We start from the raw sequence: 18,438 nt of genomic DNA on the forward strand, positions 1-18,438 counted from the left end.
TTTTTATAAATGGCATGACTTCTTTTACTGTATTAAGAATGTCAGTCACTATTGTAAAAAAACTATTCTGAATCTTGCAAAATATCTTATTTGGAGATGCTCTTTCTCAATGTCATCAAGATATTATTCCCTAGTTCCACAATTCCTGTTCCCATCTCACATGCGGCACCTCCACTTGTCCTACTATGAAGTATCAGGAGACAGACTTAACCTTATACTTAAAACAACTGAAAAAACAGAATGTATGAGGCAATCTGGAAGACACTGGAAGTCCTCCGGAAACAAAAGGCAGCAGACCCTGAAAAATGGGAAATACATAAGGTGAGCCCTACAACTGTCCCCGCTTACAGCTTGAAGAGTTCACCAACTGTGCTACAGGGAAGGGGATCCAGGCAGACCCTGGCAGTACCCTTATGTTGAGAACAAGGATCTGGGAATCTGCGGAGACCAAGGCAGCCAGAGTTCACAAGTCAGAGTGCAGGATAAGAGATAGCTACACAGAAAGAGAACCCCACAGATATGTAGAGGGCCCTCCCTGATCGATGCATGCTTGTGAGGAACCTACACAAGCCTGAAGAAGGAGCCACCTAAAAGGATTAAGAGGGAATGATACCCAGGCTCATACAAGGCAGCTCCTATTCTTATCCATTGGAGTGGAAAACTTCCTAATTGAAATTCAATCAAGTACTTAGATAGATTTTACCTTACTAGTAAGGCAAAATTAGCTCTAGAGTAATCACATCTGTCAAAGCTAAAAAGCAAGACCTGAAAGAATCAAAGTACCTCCAAGTAACTTAACTAAAGAACAAAACTCAAAAACATTTATGAAAATACAAAATCGGCCATCACACCATAATCTCTAGCATGCAATCCAAAATTACTACAGTACACAAAAAAGCAGAAAAACATGACCCATAATGAAGAGAAAAACATCAACCAATTGAAACTGACCCAGAAATACTAGAATTAGTAGACAAAGACAATGAAACACATATTCCACATTTTAAAAAAACCAAAGGATGGATAAAGTATGTTAAATATAGATATGGAAAATAGAAAAAAAAAATAACCAAATCAAATGCCTAAACATAAAAACTACAATGAGAAGGAAGAAATTCTAGGAATGATGGCTACGTTAACTTGACTATGGTAATGGCATCACAGATGTACACGTCAAAACCTAGCAAATTATACACACTTTAAATATGTACAGTTTATTCTATGCCAATTATATCTCAATAACACTGCTGAGAGAAGGAGAGAAAGAAAAAGACAGAAGATTATAGAAGATTATCCTTGGGCCGCATTCTACTTGTCTGATAAGGATTTGCCCACTACATGCCTATGGTTCAAAGGCAGATTTGAGATATCCTTTAAGGCTTAGTATATTTCCAATTAGAGCTCACTGCCCCCATGGTAAATTCGCCTCTCTCAAATTGCCTTGGTCTCTAATACTGTATTCTGAACTGACAACAGCAATATAAAAATACAATCCTAAGTCTATACTGGGAAGCACTATACTGTTACTACAATCCTTCTCTACTTCCACCTAGAACACCTTACTCATAATGACCACACTTCCCAGATAAAATTCGTCAGCCTCCATTTCTCCTTCCTCTTCCCATCCCTACCCAGTTTTTTTCTAGTAGTTACCAGTGTGGGCAGGAAGAGGAAGGAGCATGAAAAAGGATGGGATGAAGTCTCTGCTATAAAACAAACCTTTGGTAAAAATTTTCCTTAATCTGGCTGTGTTACTATTAGTATCTATTATTAGATCCAACAAGTCATCTCAATTTTCAGTGTTTCATATTTTCATCTTTGTTTCTTAATAAATATTTTAGCAGGACACTGCTACTCATATATCATTTTGTACTACAAACTTCAAATTGCTTTTATGAAGTCAGAAATTTAGTTCCTGAAGCAATTAAGAACCAAGAGTCTTAGCTACTTTTCATTTGTGATCTGTTAGCTAATTCTTAATACTATTACTATGTGAGTTGTGTTTTGAACACCTAATTATTAAACATTCTCAAACTTACTTTTATTGTTTTTGAGACATTTATCTAAACATGTCAATGAGAAAAGAAAAAGCAATTTATAGAAATAAATTTTATGTATGGACACATTTAGGAACACATGTATTTACATCATATAAAGACTTGAAATCTAGGGTATTTATGAGTATCTTATACTCCTTAAATTTTTAGCCTGTACATATGAACTACAATCAACCAGCATAATTTAATACCAATCTACGCTTTAAACCTGATTTCATTCTATTTCCTTTTGATATTTTTATCATATACTCATGATATTAACAGAAAAATTAAAAGTTAAAGTCTAACTGTAGTTGGATTCAAGGGAATTTGAATCTTTCTATGAAGCTATTTAGGCTTAAGCATATAATTCAATTCAATGTTTTGTTAAAGGAAGAAAGTAAGAAAACTTTCATTCCCATGGCTTCCCAAAGTCTCAATTTGGCGTTCAGAATATACATAGTCACAGACTAACAGAATTTGATTAGAAAGAAAATGCAGACTTCAGTCCTTCTACGAAACTTCTTGAAAATACTGGATTGGGCTTCATGTTCCTCCTCTGTACCCAAGAATGTTGAAATCTCTAAGATACAACTAGTCTGTGCCAAACTCCTGATCCACAGTCCTAGTAACACTTTCAAAAAAGTATATTAGGCTACTTTGGTACTGCTTACTTACACTTAGTGAACACTAATTTGGATTAACCATTTCTGTTTAATTCCTCTGATGATCCCCTCTATAAAGTCTGTATCAGAAGCTTCATTTCAAAGTGTGCATGTGAGATATAGGCAATATTAGGTGAGTTTTCTCTGCAGCTCCAGGATCTACATTGGAATCCCTTGCCTACTGTTTGATTCTTCACTATGTAAATTCATCACTTTTTAAACATTTCAGAATATACCCAAATATGCTAAATGAGACTTCTGGAGAATGCAAAGATAGGTATCTATCACTGTTATTATGGTTTACAAATATGCCCATATGATAAAAGGAAAGAAAATATCACAGACCTCTCCTACCTAGGCCAATAGTTTGTACCCTGTCAACAAAAGTCAAGTTTCAGGTTCACTGGTCTATACATTGGTGTATACTTTCTACACTGCCACTCCTCCACTTGCTTATTAAGTCTACTTCTTTTGAATCATATATATATATATATATATATATATATATATATATATATATATATATATTTCCCAGTGCCATAATTTAGCCATGAGTCTCATCCCTCAAAACTGTGTTTTTGTTTTTGTGCCAACTATTCTTCATTAAAATTTCAAATTCATTTTGTTGTTTTTTGGAGGTGGGAATTAAGGGGAGAAAGACATGAAGACACAAGAAGAGAATAATACAAAGCATCAGACACTGGTCTTTGTCAGTTTCCTGTGAATTTTCTAGTACTCCCTTTACTCTGCTGCTTATATTTGTGTCACAGAAGCTATCTTCTATGATTTCAACTATGCTTCGATCACGTTGCCTTTGAAACGTGAGTTTAATATCTTCTCCAGTAGGTCAAAGGAAACAGTAAGAACTGGCTATCCTTAATACACAATGTGACTTAAGAAGCCATAACTCAGTTCTTCAATACCATCTGTTGTAGGGTGAACTATACACCACCCACTACACACAAAAAAGAATGTCCATCCATAATCTCAGAAAGTAACCTTATCTTTACAGATCAAATTAAATATCTCAAAAAAGAGATCCTGGATTAGGTGGGCCCTAAATAAAATAACTGTCCTTATAAGAGACCAAACAAAGAAAAGGAGAAGACAGAGACACACAAGACAGACACAAGGAAGAAGGCTGTAGAGATTACAGTTCTGCTCCCACAAGTCAAGGAAGAGCAGCAGTACCAGAAACAGGAAGAAAAGAAGGATCCTCCCTAGAACCTTAGGGAGAAGCATGGCCCTCTCAACACCTTGATCTCAGATTTCTGGCCTCTAGAACTGTGAGAGAATAAATTTCTGTTGTTTTAAGCCACTAAGTTCATGGCAATCTCACAGCAGCCTTGAAAAATCCAGTACACCATCTAAATCACGAGTCACAAACTTTTTCTGTTAAGAACCAGATAGCAAGTATTTTAGGCTTTGTGGGCCATGAGTCTCTGTTGCAACTATGCAGCCAGATGGGTGTGGCTATGTTCCAATAAAACTTTACTTACAAAAACAAGCAAACAGGATGGATTTGGCTGATAAGCTATAGTTTACTGACTACATGATATAAATGATACCTAAATGGTATCTAGCAATCTAAACTGCATCTATCATTTAAACAATTTAAATCATATTTTCTATACCCTTTTTCTCTTTTAAATTTATAATTATGATGTATATGATAAGCACCTTCAATTATGTGCCCAAATTCTGTAGTTTTGTTCCCAGAATTTAATCTCAAGACACATTTCAGAATTTTTCTTGAAAATCCCCCACCAATCAACAGGGAGTGGAATTAGGGGCAGAAACCCTTCTAGGATTCTCTCATCACTTAGGTAAGAACACTAAGATGGCAGCAAACCTCCTTGTTTAATGTCTTGGGCATCTCTCATATCTACCTATCTTTCAGCAAGTAATAGCTAATTATCTTAACAGATTTCTTCTTCCTGGACATGAGAACTTGATTCCTCAAACTTTCCAATGTCTACTATTTTCCTTCAATAAATAAATATCTTCTTGTGCCTAGAACCACTATCCATAAGAACCTTTTATTATTTAAATTAGTTTGAAGTATGTTTTCTCCTCTTATTTCACTATCACATTCTTCTACCTCGATCATCTGATCTTGATTTCTTCCCAATGCTATCAAACATACCTTCTTTCTCAAATCATTTTTTCCTTCTTTTTCCTAAGCAACTTTGACTCTACCAAGCCAGCATATACTAAAATGACCCAAGCTGTTTTGCTCTCCTCAGTATAAGTATATATAAATGACTAACCTTCCTTAGACAGGAAAATAAAGGTAACACATACCCTGCACACCACTGCAACTGTTCTTCTGTGTCCGTACTGTTACGATCTCTAGATGAATACTGCTTTATGCATCCTTCTGCAATGCAGCTCTGTTAGTTCCGGAAATTTCCACAGTAAACTCGGTCTGTCAGTTACCATGGAAACTGCCTGCTTCCTGGCACTACTAACAAATGAGTATTTTTGCTGTGATCTAAGATGAGGCGAAAGGAAAAACTGAAAACTGAAATGTCCAGAAGAATGGCTCAAACATTCTAAAAAGAAAATTCCAAATTCTGATATTGACATTTAGTGAACAGGATGTATTCAACAAATTAGGAAAGTCTGCAGTATTCTGAAGCAGTACTGATTTATAAAACACAAAGAAATGTTTTATCATCACGGAAGACAAGACAAACATTCATGTTTGCATCGTGCTGCTATTGACTGTTTCCTAAGACCTGATCCTGTGTCAGCTGTACTCAAAGTTTACCATTAGAATAGTTTTTCTGGGCTGTGCTTCTTTAAGAAAAGGTAAAGAAAGCTGCCCTAAACCTATAGGTTACATGTTTTCATAAGATCCTTTCCCTGTTTAGGCCCCAATTTCCAGTGGCAGTTAAAACCTCTTCCCAAGTATGTAAGACATTAAGAGTAGTTTAGAGTGTGTCTCAGGATATTTACATACTCTAAAAACTTGTTGTTTTTACTAACAAGGTAGCTTTACTAGTATTCTCAGAACATTAGACACAGCCAACCATAATTCCTTCTGACCTGCACTTTGAAACAATGCTAGATTTCTATAACATCACACACTACCAGTTTGCTTTCTAATTCTCAAGCATCTTTTAATTTTTGCCTGTCCCTCCTCTTCTATCCAACCTCTAAATGTTAGATTTCCTCAGGACTTAGCTCTGGACCAAATTTTCTCATCAAAATACATTCTCACTCTCTTCCTAGGTAACCCTATCATCTATAAGCCAGCAATTCTCAACTTTTTACCTCCAACCTACAACTTCACCTCTGGCACTAGACTCATATTTTCAACACCAGAGTATGCGACATATACACATAAGCACAGACACACATATAATACATATACATACATATATATATACACACACTACATATATGTATGTTTTGATATCTCTAATAAAATATGTGACATCTCAAACTTAACGTATCTAAAACTCAACTCTTGTCCTTTTATGACCCCTATCTACAGATGCTCCATACCCAGTTGTCTCCATCACAGTAATAGCAACTGAACCCATTAATTCAAGCCAGAATTCTACAAGTCCCTATGAACACCTTCCTCCTTGTCACCGCCTACATTCAAATTATTACCAATATTTATTACTTATCTCCAAAATCTCTTCACAGTCTCTCTACCTCTACTGTCAACAATTTAATATTATAAAAGCCATTACAGGTGACCACTATGTTTTAGCCGTATTACCATAACTTTATCAGGTCTCCCTAATTCTATTCTTACCTGCTTCCAACACATACTCTATATGGCAGCCAGAATAATTACTTTAGCCTGTAAATAATCAGTTGAGATTGTAAATCACTCACCTGCTTATAACCTTTCCATAGCTCCCCAATGCACTTTGGATGTCATCCAGCTCTTTATCTACAAGGCCCTATATTACATGGCCCATCTCTCCATATCTAACTATCTCTACACCTTAATTTAAAGCCACTTTACCTTTCCCACTCAGTCATCCTCCATGCAAACTGTCATTCCTTCCATTCCATGGCAAGTTGAATATTTCCCACTTTGGCAATGTCAAATACATGCTATTCCTTCCACTTGGAACACTCATCAATCCCTCCCCCAAATCTAGTAAAACTCATTCAGGTTTAGAAACCTTCATTGACTACCTTTTCACCACCTTCATTCTAAATTAGGCCTGTATTTCTCTCCTAGCACCTGGTTCTTTTCCTTTAATAGCATATAGGTGACTATAATGTTATACACACACACACACACACACACACACACACACACAAACACACAGTCTGTGTCTACCTCTAAATCTCAATCTTCATGAAGTAACAATCACATCTCTTTTTTCAAAATGAAATACCCATGCCCAAACCATGGTAACTAGCAGATGGTAGACATCCAACAAACATTTGCTAAATGTATGAAAAAACACACACTGGATTGCTTTGGTTTCTGGCAACTATGAGTTGCTCCGAAAGCTCTGATGTTCTCCCTGGACTCTATGAGATATCCCTATAACCATTCCCCAAATTCCCCTTTCTGGCATCCATTCAAACCCCAAGATAAGGAATACACCTCTTATATCTGACCTCTGCAGCTCCTCAGTCAGGAAAAAGACTCATCTATGTAAACCTGCAGTGCTCTCTGTACCAGTGGTCCTTAAAAAGGAGCAAATTTGCACCCCAAGGGTTATTTGGTAATGTCTGAAGACATTTTAGGCTGTCATAGCTAGTAGGGGGCAGGTGTTACTGACACCTGGTGGGATACCAGTAAACATCCTACCGTGCACAGGACAACAGCCTCCCACAACAAAGAATTTTCCAGTCTAGTATCTCAGTAGTAACAAGGTTGAGAAGACACAGCTACTTCCAGTCTCATTACCAATTATGAACAATTAAACACTGGTTAATTTTTAAAAGTATGTTTCACCAGCACAAAGTTGTTCTTTAAAACATTGTTTTTAATTAAACGATGAAAATAATCTAAATAGCTATTAATAAGAAACTAGTTAAATATAGAATACACCTATACAGTGTAATAAATACTATATAACTAAGAATAAAGTATGTGGGTGGGGCACAGTGGCTCACCCCTGTGCACTTTGGGAGGCCAAGGTGGGTGGATCACTTGGGACAGGAGTTCAAGACCAGCCTGGTCAACATGGTAAAACCCCATCTCCACCAAAAAATACAAAAATTAGCTAGGTGTGGTAGTGCACACCTGTAACCCAGGTTCTTGGGAGGCTGAAGCACAAGAATCACTTGAACCCAGGAGGTAGAGATTGTGGTGAGCTGAGATCACACCACTGCACTTCAGCCTGGGCAACACAGTGAGAGTCTCCAAAAGAAAAAGGAAGGAGAAAGAAGAATGAAGAAAGGAGGAGGAGAAAAGAAAAAGCTATGTGTTAATTCAGAAATATTTTCAAGATGTACTAAGTTACTAAGTGAAAAAAATCAAGCTACAAAAAGTACAGAATAAAACTGCTATTGTGTGTAAATATTCTTTAAGGATTTATATAAATTATTATATATTCTGATCTATAATAAGCTTTTCTGCAGAGCATATTACATTTAATAGTGTTATCTCTATTAACCCTATTATATAAATAGGGTTTATAACATTTATCTCTGGGGATAAATATTAAGGGCATGAAGCTTATTTTTTGTTTTATAACTTTCTGCACCAACTGAATTATCTTACCAGAAGCAGGTACTACTGATTTTTTAAAGAGTAACATGAACTACCTGGATGATAAGATAATGGGCCATTTTGGCTTTCTTCTTTATACTTTTTCTGTATTAAAAAAAGAAAAAAAAATAGTAAATTTTTAAAGCACACTAAAAAGTCTCCACATACTTTTTAGGGGACTTTAACTGCTTAGGGGTACACCATACCTGATGTGGCGCAACAGATATTAAAAATTTCACTCTAGGGTTCCTTCACAAACATCACAAAAAGGGAAACCAAATGGGCAGAAATAAAATTTATCGCAATATTGTTCCACAGGCATAAAAGCTGAATTCAATAAAAACACAGTGTTCATATATTTATCGAGTCATCTCAATTGTTGAAATATACAGATGCTTTGAGAACAAGGACAGAAAACCATAAATACTATTCAGTGAGAGGAAAAAAAAAATCTATCAATATAATTTTTATTGTTACTGGCTAGGCATAGTGGCTCATTCCTGTAATCCTAGCAATTTGGGAGGTCAAGGCTGGCGAATCACAAGGTCAGGAGATCAAGACCATGCTGGGTAACATAGTGAAACGCTGCCTCTATTAAAAATATGAAAACTTAGCTGGGCGTAGCGGTGGACACCTGTAATCTCAGCTACTCAGGAGGATGAGGCAGGAGAATCACTTGACCCCAAGAGGCAGAGGTTGCAGTGAGCTGAGATCACATCACTCCAACCTGGGTGACAGAGCAAGACTCCGTCTCAAAAAATAATAATAATATATGTATATATATATGTGTTATTGTTCTGTATTGCTTTTAAAATTGAGACATCATTTACATATAGTGAGATGCACAAATCATAAGCATACATGGTTCAATGAGCTTTGACAAATGCCGACACCTTTCTATTTCACAAAATATAGCAAGATAGAGAATATTCCATCAGCCCAGAAAATTTCCTGGTTCCTTAATGCCATTATTGTCAATCTCCTCCAGAGGCAAGCATTGCTCTGATTTCAATCACCACAGATGCTTTCTGCCTACTCTAGATTTCACAGAGATAGAATCAGTGTGTTCTCTTTTGTGTCTGGCTTCTTCTGCTCAGCATTTTTAGAGATTCATCAATATGGCTGCAGGTATTAGTATGTTCTCCACTTTACCGAGGAAGAGTATTTTATTGAATAATATACCATAATTTGTTTATTCATTTTTCCATTATTGAACACTCTGGGTTTCTAATTCGGAGGCTATTACAAATAAAGTTTCTATGAACATTCACTTAAAAATATTTGAGGTTATTTTCACTTTAGGTAAATAACAAAAAGTAAAACGGCTGGGTCATGAGGCAGGTGCTTGTTTCATTTTATAAAACACCTAGCCAACAGTTTTCTAAAGTGGTTGTACCATTTTCTACTTCCTCAACAATATAGGAGAATTCTGCTCACACCATGATTTGCCAAGATATTGCCTGGTCTTTTAAATTCTACTTCAGGTGGAGGTGTAGTGGTTATCACCTTCTGTTTTAGTCTGCATTTCTCTGATTACTAATGTTCTTATGGATGTTTCTTGTATACTTATCATCCATTCCAATACATTCTTTGTGAAGTGTCTATCAGAGTCTTTAAACCATTTTTTAAATTGGGTTCTTTGGGCTGGCCCCAGCGGCTCAACGTCTGTAATCCCAGCACTTTGGGAGGCCGAGGCAGGAGGATCACTTTTAAGGAGAGTTCAAAACCCAGCTAGGCAACATAGCAAGATCCCATCTCTACAAAACAAATTTTTTTAATGAGTCAGGGTTGATGGAATGTGCCTGTAGTCCTAGCTACTCTGGAGGCTGAGGTGGGAGGATCACTGGAACCCACAAGTTCAACGTTACAGTAAGCTATGATGCACTCCAGCTTTGGTGACAGAGCAAGATTCTGTCTCAAAAACAAAAAAGTAAACTGGGTTGTTTTGAGTTGTAGTTCATTACACTTACAAAAGTCCTTTGTCACACATATACATTGTGAATGTTTTCTTCTAGTATGTGATCTGCCTTTGTTTTGTTTTTTTTTCTTGTTGTTCTTGTTTTTTCGTTCTTGTCGCCCAGGCTGGAGTGCAGTGGTGCAATCTCGGCTACTGCAACCTCCGCCTCCTGGGTTCAAGTTATTCTCCCACCTCAGCCTCCCAAGTAGCTGGGATTACAGGCATGCGCCACCACTCCAAGCTAAGAGATGCGGTTTCACCCTGTTGGTCAGGCTGGTCTCGAACTCCTGACCTCAAGTGACTTGCCCGCCTCAGCCTCCCCAAATTACAGGCATGAGCCACCACGCCTGGCCTTGCCTATTTATTTTCTTAAAAAACTTTTGATGAACAGAAATTTTTAATTTTGATAAAATCCAATTTATTTATTTTTTTTAGTGGTTTGTCTTATCAAAGAAATTTCTGCCTATGTGAGATAAATATATTTTGAATATTTTCTTTTAGAAGCTTTATAGAGTTTTTGCTTTTACTTTTAGGTCTATGATCCATCTTGAGGTAATTTTTGCATGTGGTGTGAAGTAGAAATTAAGATTTATCCTTTCAAACCTTTTTCCAGTTTGTTCCATCACCACGAAAAGCCTATCCCTTTTCCCACTGAACTGTATAAGCACCATAGTCAAAAATAAATTGAATATACATGTGCATTTGTCTACTGGACTTTCTATTATATTCCATTGTTCTATTTATTTATCCTTAATATCCTTCCACCAAGTTTTAATTACTGTAGCTTGTAGGTTGTACTTGAACTCAGGTAGTTTAAGTCTTCCAACTTACTGTTTTACAAAATTGTTTTTGGCTGTTCTAGGTACTTTGCATTTTCACACATATTTTGGAATCAAAATGTCACATTATACGCATTTTAAAAGTCTGATGAGATTTCACTGAATCAATACATCAACGTTAAGAAGAACAGACATCCCAGATGAATAACAGAATAAAAAACTGTCTTTCCTAGAATCAAAGAGAGGTTTCTAGATTGAAAGAGTCGACTGAGAGCAAACTAGAAGGAAAAAGAAAGGTAAGGGGAGGGAAAGGAGGGAAAAGACTGGGAAAAGGGAAGAGGGGAGGGGAGGGGGATGAAGAATGCAAATATAGTGAGATTTCAGACACTGGGGAAAAAGGAAAATCACCACAATAAATCACAAAAGGAAAAAAAGGTCACATACCAAGGTTCAGGAATCAAAATCACATCTAACCTTTTAAAGTAACCATGTAAAATAGAAAATGCTGTTGAAATACAAACATAATTCTGGAAAAAAATTTCTAACCCAGAATTCTATATCCAATAAATCTACTAATCTATTATGAGGATTAATTATTTAAAGACATTTTCAAGGTCAGGCAGTGGTTCATGCCTGTAATTCCAGCACTTTGGGAGGCCGAGGCAGGAGGATAGCTTGATTTCGAGACCATCTTGAGCAACAGAGCAAGACCCTGTCCTCTACAAAAAAATTTAACAATGAGCTAGGCATGGTGGCATATGCTTGTAGTGCCAGCTGCTCAAAAGGGTAAGGTAGGAGAATCGCTTGAGTCCAGCTATTCAAGACTGCAGTGAGCTATGATAGCACCATTCACTCCCAGCCAGGGCAATAGCACAAGACCCTGTCTCAAAAAAGAAAAAGGCATTTTCAGGCACAGAAAGACCCAAAAAGCTTAAGAAATAATTAAAAACTACTAAGACAGAACTCTTATCTCAGGAAGACTTAGAATACTGTACCAAAATTAGAGTATATTTTGGTAGAGTATATATTCTAAGTCTTCCTGAGATAAGAATATATCTCTACTCTCATTTTGGTAGAGTGGAAATGGGAAAAATAAAACAAAAAGATGAAATCCCAGAAACAGAGAATCAGAATCAGACCTTCACAAAACAATGGGAACAGCAGTATGAAGCAGGCCTCAAGCGCAACCAACTCCAGATAAGAGCGAGAGTATGGATGAGTAGCTAGCTCAACAAAAAAAAAGGGGGGAAAGGGGGAGAACTGAGTGATTAACTGATACATTTACTTATGTTCAGAGAAGATTCACGGTGAACCATAAATGAGGCAATTAATGCTGGGGAAAACAAATTTGCTCAAGAACAATAATATAATCACGTTAGTTGTAGATAATTAAAAAAAAAAAAAAACAGAAGAAATGTTACTTTTATATAGCAAATTTCCTAAACAACAGATAAAAGTTTCCAGAAACATACATACTACAAAGGCAAAAGGCCTCATAATATTCTGAACAAAATCAGAACTCAAAAACACAAATGCCTGATTAGAAATGGTTGGAAAACTTATCAACAGCTAAAAAGTCACATATATCTTCAAGGAGCAGCACTTGGGAGTACCGTGAGTTAAAAAACCTGGGCTATCTTCTAATGTCTGCCTCAGTCTCTGATTCAAGAATAAAGATGATTTATAACACCAAAAGCACACAACTCAACGGCATGAATCATTAATCTATGCAAATATATATTCCAGAACTAGCATTCACCATCTCAGCTATAAACATCCAGCTTCAAGGGAATGTGAATCTCAAGGAGGTAGGGGTCCATAAAGAGAATCAGTTCTATCACTCCTATTACCACTGCCATCTCTGCCGAGAATTACTTCTCCAGTGAATTGCTGATTTAAGGAAGTGTACCACACCCTCAGGTACTCTGAGGTAGAACGTGAGACTAAAGACTGAATATCCCTGAACTGTAGATTTAAGAAGTATAATGATTTAACCTTTAAAGATTATCTCAAACACAGCATCATTATTTACTAGAGCCAAAAGGTAGAAGCAACCCAAATGTCCAGCAATAGATGAATGGCTAAACAAAACGCTGCATACACATAACAATAAAATAATATTTATTCTCCCTTAAAAAGAAGGGTGTAGAAAGACACATTGTACAATATGAACAAAGCTTGAAGACATTATTTTGAATGAGATAAGCTAGAAACAAAATAAATATTGTTACAATTCCACTTATAAGAGGTACCTAAAGTAGATTCACAGAGACAGAAAGTAGAATGGTAGGTGAAAGGGCTGGAAGGATGTGAGAATAGGGAGTTATCACTTAATGGGTACAGAAGTTCAATTTGAGAAGATAAAAAAGTTCTAGAGATGGATGATGGGGGCAGATGCACAACAATGTGAACATAATGCCAATGAACTGTATACTTGAAATGGTTAAGATAAAAATTTTTATGTTATGTATATTTACTACAGTAAGAAAAAAGAGATTTGCAGCAGTAGGCCCAAACCAGCCACACACACACACACACACACACACACACACACACACAGGCACACACGCATGCACTCTCTCTCTCTCTCTCTCTCTCTCTTATCCCATGGTATTTAACACATTTGAGATTAAACATCATCTACTAATACATACCCATAAACACTTCTACTATTACTGCTATTTTGTAAAAGCGTTCCACCACAGAAATGTAGAGATTTCACAGTATCATGATTGCTTCAAAAAATTTCAGAGATAGAAAAAAACTTCCAAGTTCATGTAGATTAAAGGTATTCACACTTAGAAATTCACCAGAGATGTCCTGGGACTATTCTGGGGAATGAAGGCAGACAACGCTACAAAGCCCTCTCCCACCTCACAAATACTTCAGTCAGAGCAGTTCCTTTTTTATCTTTTTAGCCTATCAATCTTGTACATGAGACTTTATTTAAAGGAAGTAGTGCAAAGCTGGCTTAATTCTCTCCCCAACTCATTATATAAAATAGTAAATGTCGCTATTCTAATTCAATGCCTAAACTGAAATCAAAATTAAGTGATATAGTAAGGGCACCGAGATTAGGACAATGCAAGAATAGAAATAAAGACTCCTAAATTTCTACTCATTGTTATTTCTTTTTAAAAACAACTTTTTATTTTATTTTTTAATAGAGACAGGGTCTCACTCTCACACAGGCTAGAGAGCAGTGGCACAAACACGACTCACTGTAGCCTCAACCTCCAGGGCTAAATTGATCCTCCCACCTCAGCCTCCCAAGTAGCTGGGACCACAGGCACATGCCATCACACATGGCTAATTTTTTCTATTTTTGTAGAAATGGGGTTTCGCCATGTTGCCCCAGCTGGTCTCGAACTTCTGGGCTCAAGCAATCCTCCTGCCTCGGACTCCCAAAGTGCTGGATTGCAGGCATGAGCAACTGTGCCCAGCCTCGTCATTAACTCTATGACAGCAACGTTTAAAAGACAAAGTTTCCACAATTTAACCAACAGAAGAAGAAATTCTAAGTTTTAAGATAAAGTTCTACTGAGAAGGCTCATCAAGAAATATAAGGAATATTAGTGATTAACTAGGGACTTTGAAACCTCTTTAAACTACTTATATATGTTCTATAGCACAACTGAGTCTCTGTCTGTTCCAATGTAATAAACAAAGATAAGGGAGATCCTAGAGATCCTCTTTGTCTAAAAAAAGAGAGCCCTTCAAACTTAAAACACCTGGTTCCAAAACACTTAAGCCCCAAAATGTTATCTGCATTTATCACTATTTATTTTCAGTGTTAACTTTTAAGCTAGTATCTCTTCTTGCTTGACAACTGTAATATGTTATGAAGATAAAAGGGCTGTTCTTTCAGAATAACAATTGTACTGAATACATTCTAAATGATTTAGTACACTGACAGCACTCAACCATAACTCACCATTATAAATACACAGAATGTTTAAGAGTAGAATATCTACTTCTGTTTGTCAAATTCATATACACAACATAATTTTAACATAAACCGGCCATATTTATGACTTATAGTGTCTAGTATAATCCAAACCTGATGAAAATTTAAAGGGTAGCCACATATTTTTCCTTTGAAATATGAGGATCTTTCTTTGTACTCTTTGGCTAACCAGTTTAATCTTTTATTTAAAAGTCAAGGGGCAAATGTTAGTGGGTACAAGAGTCTATATTATAATATGCATTTTCTGTTACAAATATTTATAATTTTAACCAATGATAATTAAAAATCAAAGTTTCTTGTTCAGGTTGTCTCCTCATCCTCCTAGAATGCTCAAAAAATCCTTTAAAAAAAAAATAAGCAATGAACAAATTAAAAGAATTAAACAAATTTCTGAATGCCTTAGAGTAGATAAAAATGTTTGACAAAGAAAAACTAATCAATTTCCAGAGAAGAAACTCTAGTTTAAAGACTTATTAGCTAACTGCATAGAATGTAGGACCTTGTGTAGACTTCACTTCAAACTGAAAAAAAAAACCTAATGAGGTCATCTGCTTATTTGATGATATTAAAGAATTATTTATTTTACTAGATGTAGCAATAGTACTGTGATTATGTCTTTAAAAAGCAGCTCTTATCTTTTAGAAATGCATACTAAAATATTTATACATGTGGTATAACATTTGAGGTTTGGTTAAAACAAAGGGGTTGGAGGAATAGATAAAACAATATTGGCCATGCTATTAATTGTTGAAGCTGATCAAGCTGATTGATAGTAAAGAGAGATTTCATCTACCACTTTACTTTTGGGTAGGTTTGCAATTTTCCCTATTAAAAGTTTAAAAATAGAGAGAAAAAACTATAACCTATAACAGATGGTAGGAGTAGGGAATGCAGTGAATATAAGAGATAAATCATGGTTCCAATAGAACCCTGGATCAGAGAGGATTCATGGTCAGAAGAAATTAAGGCCTAGAAACCAGAGTTAATTAAACTTGTTTCTATAAGAAAGGTCTAGGTCAGGTGTGGTAGCTCATGCCTTGTAATCCCAACGCTTTGGGAGGCTGAGGCGGGAGGATCCTTTGAGTCCAGGAGTTCAAGACCAGCCTGGGCAATATAGTGAGACCCTGTCACTAAAAAACAAAGAAAGGTCTAGTCAGTTTCACTTTTCCTCTTTACTCTTCCCCTAAAATAAAAAGGTGGCAAATCTTCAGAGAAAACAAACATATCTGGAGAGAACTAGGCTTCCTAAAGTAAATGTTGGCTCTACTAATTCTAGCATTTGTAATATTCCTGGCGTAAGAGCTAGCTCTCAAAATACTCACAGAAAAGTAAAGCCAAGCCCACCAGGTGATGAGCCATAACCAAAGTTTCCATTCAAGGGACAATCAAGAACAAGACATGAAAAAAAAATTATAAGAGGTGAAAAAAAAAAAAACTAACATAAAGGAGAAAGACAGAGGTAAAAGAAAAACTGACCCTTGAGGAAATTGATAATTCAAACAACAGAAAAGAATTTTTAAATTCCCCATTTTGTATTCATAAATTAAAAATAGAATACTAAGAAAATGCCATAATCAATGCTTGGAAATTAAAATTGATTGCCAAGATTCCATAGAGGGGCTGGAAAATAAAGAAAATCTCCCAGAATACAGAGTAAGAAAACAAGGAGATGGAAAACATTTTTTTAAAGTCTAAGATACAGGGGCTACAGGCAGTCCAACATCCTAGTAACACAAGTTTCAGGAGGAGATGATTGGAAAAACATGAAGGAATGTATCAAAAGGAAAGCAGCAGCAATTTTCCCAGAAAAAGAGATAACATGAATCTTTAAAAGGGTTAATTTAATACATAGGAAGATGATGCAATTTGAGGCTTATCCTCATATAATTACAGAATATCAAGAATAAAGAAAAAATACTAAAAGCTTCCAGTGAGAGACAGAAATAGGTAATCTATAAATAACATATCTGCTACAATTAAACAGATCTACACATGGTTTCCAAAACTTCTCTTGTACTTATGCTCACCAGAATGCCATTGTCCCTTGTCTTCACTTACCCTTCCCTGCCTTTCAAAATCCAGTTAAATCTTGTTCTTTTGGGAAACATTTCATCAAGTAGGTTATCTAAAAATGATTTACCCCTCCTGCACCTCTCATTTGACATTCAATCCATTATTACCTTATGCCTAACTAAAATTACCATAGCCAACTATCATTTCTTGGAATTTTATTTAAACTGTTGGTTTTGAGAAAAAAGAACACTGTCTTACAATTTTTTTTAAAATCTTTTAAAGGATCCTGCATCCAGGAGATATCAAATGCCAAGGAAATCTGAAACCAGTTCCTGTGACATATCTTAACGTCATTAGGTTGCATATTTCATCTTATATTTTCCTAAATCCATGAACAAGTTTTATATTCACATCCATAATTATTAAAGTTCAAGGAAATTGTAGGAGAGAAAACATATAAATGATAAGAGACACCTTATTTCAAAACTCCCACAAACTACAAGTTATGTTTTTCAATTCCAAGTACTCATCCTAAACAAAAACCAACAATGGTTTTTAGTCGCTGATGGCAAACAACTCAGAGGAAAAGTACAAAAGGATACCTCTTGGAAGGGGCTGGGAAGGCAGAGGAGATAATGCTGTTCTAAGTAATAAAACAATTATCTCTGACTAGTATCAATGCTAGTAGTTACCTATTCCTAATCTAGAACAATTGATCTGTACAATAATGAACTCCCAACAAAATCTGGGTCTAAAATTTTTACATACCGGAATCAAGCTCTAAAGATTCTATTATAAGGTAAAAATACCTATTACCATGTCCTTTCAAATTTTAAATACCTGCTGGGAAGAAACAAACCATGAGAAACCTAGCTGTCTATAGGTTTATTACAAAGCATTCGTTAAAAACAAAACAAAAAATAAAACCTGAACTCAATCTTTGGAAGAAAGTTTTCTCCACCCTGTGTTTATTTGTTTTTAAACAATTTTTCTCCATGAATTCCACATACATAAAGAAACTCCAGAGGGAAAACAGTACAAATAGATGAATGTTTTTCCAGTTCTAATTTAAGTCAGGTTGTCTTTCTCCTTGTCCAAAAAGGTTTTTAAAAAAAAAAAAAACCTGGTAAGTTTGGTGATTACTGCTATATCCTTTTCTTCTCAGACTTCAAACATATGGTTCAGCTAGTAACCAAGGTAACAGAAATGGGTTACGTTAAAGAATTCGTTTTGTACTAGCTTTCACTACAAATTCTAAGAAATAAGGAAGGAGGTTCTTTTAAGAATTGTTTCCTTGCTGCTGAAATTCAGAATAATTAATAA

At 35.9% G+C, this 18,438-nt stretch overlaps 1 protein-coding gene across 2 annotated transcripts in view; it reads right to left on the bottom strand.

The window, feature by feature from the left end:
• The window catches only part of MAP2K4 (mitogen-activated protein kinase kinase 4), a 127,032-nt gene that overhangs the window by 72,688 nt on the left and 35,906 nt on the right, over positions 1 to 18,438 (bottom strand). The gene's annotated exons all lie outside the window — the stretch shown is intronic.

The sequence above is a fragment of the Aotus nancymaae genome, unplaced genomic scaffold (genome assembly GCF_030222135.1).
Source record: "Aotus nancymaae isolate 86718 unplaced genomic scaffold, 86718_ANA_hifiasm-v0.15.2.pri h1tg000018l, whole genome shotgun sequence".
NCBI lineage: Eukaryota > Metazoa > Chordata > Mammalia > Primates > Aotidae > Aotus > Aotus nancymaae.